Raw genomic sequence first — 5,839 nt, 5'->3', positions numbered from 1 at the left:
AAGAAAGAAAGAAAGAAAGAAAGAAAGAAAGAAAGAAAGAAAGAAAGAAAGAAAGGAAGGAAGGAAGGAAGGAAGGAAGGAAGAAAGAAAGGAAGGAAAGAAGGAAAGAAGGAAGGAAGGAAGATTAAAACTCAAAGATCAGGGGATTGAACATGTAGGGAATGGATAAAGTTGTAAAGGTAATTTTCTGGCTTTAACTATACATGAATTTTCCTTGGTGTGTGTATTATAAATAAATGCATAAAAATATATTTTACAGTGAAAGTCTAATGTGAAGCTCCACAGCTTCTAACTGTCCACAAAAACTATAAATAAATTCACCAAGATGCACAGACTTTGGATCTGGAATATTTTGCTGGATGATATTTTTTATTTGGAAGTCCTTTATAATAAACTTTAAAATATGTTTTAAAGATGAACCTCTGTGGTTACGAGCACCCACTTGGCAGCTCACAACCATCTGCACCTTCAGCCCCAGGAAATCTGATGCCTTCTCTTTGTTTCTTTGACTATCAGTCATATACCTGGGGACCAGAACACTTTTGCACATGAAATATATGAAAACTAAAACAACTGAAATCTAAGAAGGTCCACTTGGAAACATACAATCATTACATTTTTATTCAAACAAATGCATGAAGTTCAGAACAGTGGCATGTTGTGAAAAACCCATCCCCACTATTTTGTCCTCAGCTCTCCTTTGATCCTCTCCTGTAGCCATTGCAACCACTTTGCTTCAACAGAGTTCTTGAAAGAAAATTTCAATCTTTTACTTTACTTGTAAGCATTATATACCATTAATCACATATCCTCTTAAAAAGCTTACATACATGCAATCTCAAATATGTGTATATATTGCTTGAGTTTTCTTCATAATTCTCATGCCTTATTTCTACCTCCTTAACTGGTCTCTGTATATTTAATTACCATCTCGTTCGTTTTCAGGCCTTAGTCTGTACACAGCTTCTTTCTAGTACCCTTCTTTGATTGTGAGTGTATTACAAAGAATTTCTCTTTTTTTTCTCTTTATATCACCTCTGTTTCAAACTGTAGATTCTTACTTACCACCTCTGGCTAATTTTGTCAATAAATCTCTTAGATATACCAAAATAAGGTCTATTGTTTCCTCATGTCCCCGCTGAGAAAGAATCTTCTGCTGTCAGGTCTCATGTTCATATATCCTGGATCAACTGTAACTCCTCTCCTAGTTCTGGGTACCCCATTAAATCTGTCAGGGAAACTCACAGGCTAAGCCTGCAAAATAGCTTCACAATTTGGTAATTTTTCATTGCCTTTGCTCCCAGTTCAAATTACTACTATTTCTTATTTATATTCTTGAAACAAATTCTTTAGAAATCACATCATGCTTGCTCTACTCTCTTCATCACTTTGTGCAAGCTACCATCTAAATAGCAGCCACAACAGCAGAGCTAAGAGATGCTATAATTTGGATACCCTTCCCATAAAGTTTGTGTATTAAAACATTTGTCTCTGGCCTATGGCAGTATTGGTATATAATGGAAGCTTTAAGAGGCAGAGCCTAGTGTAGCTTTTTACATGCTTAGAGGACATACCCTAGAAAGTATTGTGGCTTCCTTCCCCTTCTTTCTTTTGTTTTTACTTCCTGGCCATGAAAGGTTTGTTTGTTTTTTTCCACTGTGAGCCCCTGGCATGATAGTGTCTATGTCAATGCAAAAGTGGAATGACATCATTACAAGTAGAAACAAAAGTAACCCTTCTTTAGAAGTAAATTGTATCAATTATCTATTAAAAGATCAGAAAGCTGAGAAAAGTGGTCATCACACGTGTTGCTCATATTCTCAGAACTCTCCAACAATGTGCCCTAAGCCACACAGCCTGAAGTTATAGAGGATTTACAGAACAACCCCATCTTCTACCACATTTTGCCCCATTGGTTTGTAGCAATTATAACAGCCAGCTTTCCCTTGCTTAAAAATTGCCAAAGACACAACTATTTTAGAACATGGCTGCTCCCTCATCCTTAGTATCTTTACATTTCAGAGTTCACATATAGCTCATCCCTTCATTTAACAGAAGTTAAAATGAATTTGTGGATTTTTTTAAACCTTGACATTGGCTGAATGTCATTTACATTTTGTAAAATGAGGAACACCACAAAATGACAAATTTTGGGAGAACTTCATTTCTTCACCAATTCAGTTTTGGACATGTTCAAGATGTCTCCCCCCACCCCCGACAAAAGGCCCTACCATTTGAGTGACTATTTCCTGACCATGCTACATAACCACCTTCCCCAACACACACACACACACACACACACACACACACACACACACACACCATTTTTCTTGAACATTATTTTTCTTCACAGCACTCAGCCTCCATCTTATATTCTGCATCTTTAAAGGGCTGAATTATTGTTGTACGCTTTGTATCTGAATATAGTTAGAAATGGGAAAAAAGATTAGTTATTCATTCTTTTCTGCTATATTTTCAGTGCCTGAAAAGAACCAAGGGGATGAATGATTGAATTCACGACGACATTTTAGATTTCTAGGTTTTGTGATTGAGTGGATGATAATTGATTACTGATGATGATGACATCAAGATAGAGACTGAAGAAAATAAAGGGATTTGATTTGACATCGTTTTGCTTACAGAAAAATGAGGTAAAGGACACGCTAGCCTACATAAATACTTTACTTACTTAATTTCAAGAAATAATTTTGATAAAGATAATGATAACTTGATTAATTTATAATTTACTATTGATTTTGCAATCTGTTAAAATGCCGGAAACCATTTCTTTTTTGGTTTTGCTGTAAAGACATACGTTCGAGGGTAAGAAACCTAACAAAGAAAATAAATTTTAGTTTTGAAACTTAAGAGTATATTTTACATGTGTGGATAATATAAAAGCATTTAATATGTCCTTCCTCCCTAAGGGCTTCATTTCTCACGTATTTGATACTGCTGGCTTGTGATCATGGCGACAATGGACAGGGAGAGATCAGTACAAACTCCTGTGTGAATAATGGGCACAAATGCTCCCAACTTTCCCACGAAATTCATAGAGCTCTAAAGAATAAACTTTCACAATTCCAATAGTTTAAAACTATACATGCATGTTTATTTTTAAAATGTCAGATCAGACATGTCTTCAACATCAGGTAACTTCTATGTAAGTGTAAAGAAGGGGAGCCTGCAGAGATGGCTCTGTGGTGAATGCTCTTGTTGTGCAAGAATAAAGATTACAGAGTTTGAATCCTTAGAATTCCCATAAAAGCCAGGCACATAATGCATGTTTGTAGTCACGGAACTCCTACAGGGAGATGGAAAGCTGAGGCAGAAAAAAATCACCAGAAGCCACCAGTAGGTTAGATTTTGTATGCACTAGCCTGTTATATGGCATATGCCACAGAAAGAAGGGAATCCAAAGCGGAGAGGTGAGAGAGAAGAAGGGGGAAGGGACACGGGATTGAGATCCTGTCTCAAACAAAGTGGAATGCAAAAACCAAGACCAGAATCTGCACCCTGACCTATACAGAATTGTCGGTGCAGCAGCGCTAAAGAAGTTGTGTAATTTCACAAGCACACATAAACAGAAAGAGAGAGGTGGGGAGAGAAAAAGAGAGGGAGCAGGGAGAGACAGAAACATAGAGGAATAGAGACACAGAGACACAGAAGCACAGAGACAGAGAGACAGACAGGGACATAGAAAATGAAACCAGAAATATAGAGATTCTCAGTTCCTTGACCAGCAAGAGAATCTTAGTAATTTTTGCTGGAAGGTGCTATTATTTCTATCTCTATATTGCACATGTCTTTTCATGCAGATATAATGACAGACACTACGACAGTTGTTCCAATGTTTTGGGGAAGTGAATGGAATAAGAAAAGTCACTAACGCTGCCCTAATAACCTTCTGAAAAGATGTCACTTAAATACTATTTTCAAAGTGAACGTGTGTGCACACACATGAATATGTACACATACGGGAAACTTTAAGCGATATAGTTAAAAGAATTTCCACTTTTAGATGGTCAAACAAAATCATGATCCCCTTGATTTTATACTTGGTCTTAATAAACTGTTATTTGTGGAGTACTGAAGCAAATGAACTCTTCATTACTGATGGGGATAATTAGAATAAAAGAGCTTCAAACTCAAAGACTCACAATTTTAATGCAGTCTTTTATCAAAGCAGTCACTCCTCCTCGACTTGACAGTTAGCAGCATATGATCTGGTAAACAAATACTTTCACACGGAACAAAAGTGCTATTAAAGGCCAAAACTGTCAACACAAATTCCATTCTTACAAGTGAAAAAAATACATAAACTGTTGATCACCTCTGGTTGTCTTAACTAGCATGGAGGTTGTCATGGAAACATTTCTGCGAAGTTCACAGTGATGAAACACAAACACTTCCAGTCTAATTGCTATTAGGTTTAGCATACCAGAGTTTATTTATGCTCAGTGTGCACTGTGATAAAATGTAGCAGAAATAAAACTTTTAATAATCCAACATAACAAAGCCAACATTCCTCTTTTGAAAAGTAAATGAAAATGAAACACAATGGCAGTTTTTTTTTCAAAATCTCATAATGCCCCAATATTCTAAAATACCTATTCTGATACTTTTGTACCCATAGCGCATGCACAAATTTTGAAAAGATTTTTGTACATTTACTTACATGTGGTTTAAAAAAAAAACACCACTTTATACATCAAACCCAAGACACTAAATATTAAAATTCAAATCTCAGCAGAAGTTGAGCCTCTTTAGTTCTACTTTTCTGGAAGTGTTATCACCTACTCAACAATTATCAAAGAATTGCATCTCATTTTATGAAGACAAAAAAAAGTAAACAGTTTGTCCGAAATCTTCTATTTTCTCAGTGACAGGGGACCTTAAAACCTATCCTAAAGAAAAACAAACATTGCTGACATGTCTACAAAATAGTATGCTTGTGAAATCCCAGTAAATAAGTATTTTACTCAACATTTTGGTAGAAAATATGTCTTTCTAGTGTATATGAAAATTTTAATCTTTAAAAATGTTTCCCAAAGTGTTATTACTTGAAGTACATGAATGTTTTGCCTACATGCATACCTATGAGCATAAAATGAAATGTGCTCAGAGGCCAGACGCCTGTTTCGGATCCTCCGGAACTAGGACTTATAGATGCTTTTGATCTGTTATGTACAGTTGTGGAATTGATCCTGGTTCTTCCAGAACAGTCAAGCGTTCTTAACCACTGAGCAATCTCTCTCCAGCCTCCTTGTATAAGACTTTAATTTTTGACTAATATATATGACTTTTCCCTTAATTTTCTTTTACTATTGAATTTTGGTGTTTTAAATTATTACTTATTGGGTTTTTAAATTATGATTGAGGCTGGCAGAACAATTCAGAGGTTAAAGTAGTAGGCTCGTGATAAGTTAAATTCACCCCTCAGATGCTACATTGGTAGAAGGCGAGAACTGGCCTTCAAGGCTAGCTCTCTGACCTGCATGTCCATGCTATACACACCATGAACACATTTTTGGTAAATTAATGATGAACCATCTAACATGTTCTCACAAGTATAATAACTACTGTGTAGTAAAAGAAGAATAGGATACCAGCTACTCTGTGGCCAAGCATAAATTCTAGATGATAAAAAAAAAGCAATGTTTTTTAAATAAATCATTAAAAGACACAGAGCTAAGTACAGGCACAATTGAGTGACGAAGTTCAACATAAATAATACTGGTACTCCACAATAAATGAGGAAGACATGAGTCTCTTCCAAAAATTTACAGGAAAAGCAAGATGACATAATTTCAGCGCTATTTCAAACTAAAGGATTCAT

Source organism: Mus pahari, chromosome 2 (assembly GCF_900095145.1).
Source record: "Mus pahari chromosome 2, PAHARI_EIJ_v1.1, whole genome shotgun sequence".
NCBI lineage: Eukaryota > Metazoa > Chordata > Mammalia > Rodentia > Muridae > Mus > Mus pahari.
The sequence above is the reverse complement of the archived record's forward strand: the minus strand, read 5'-3'. Positions refer to the sequence as shown.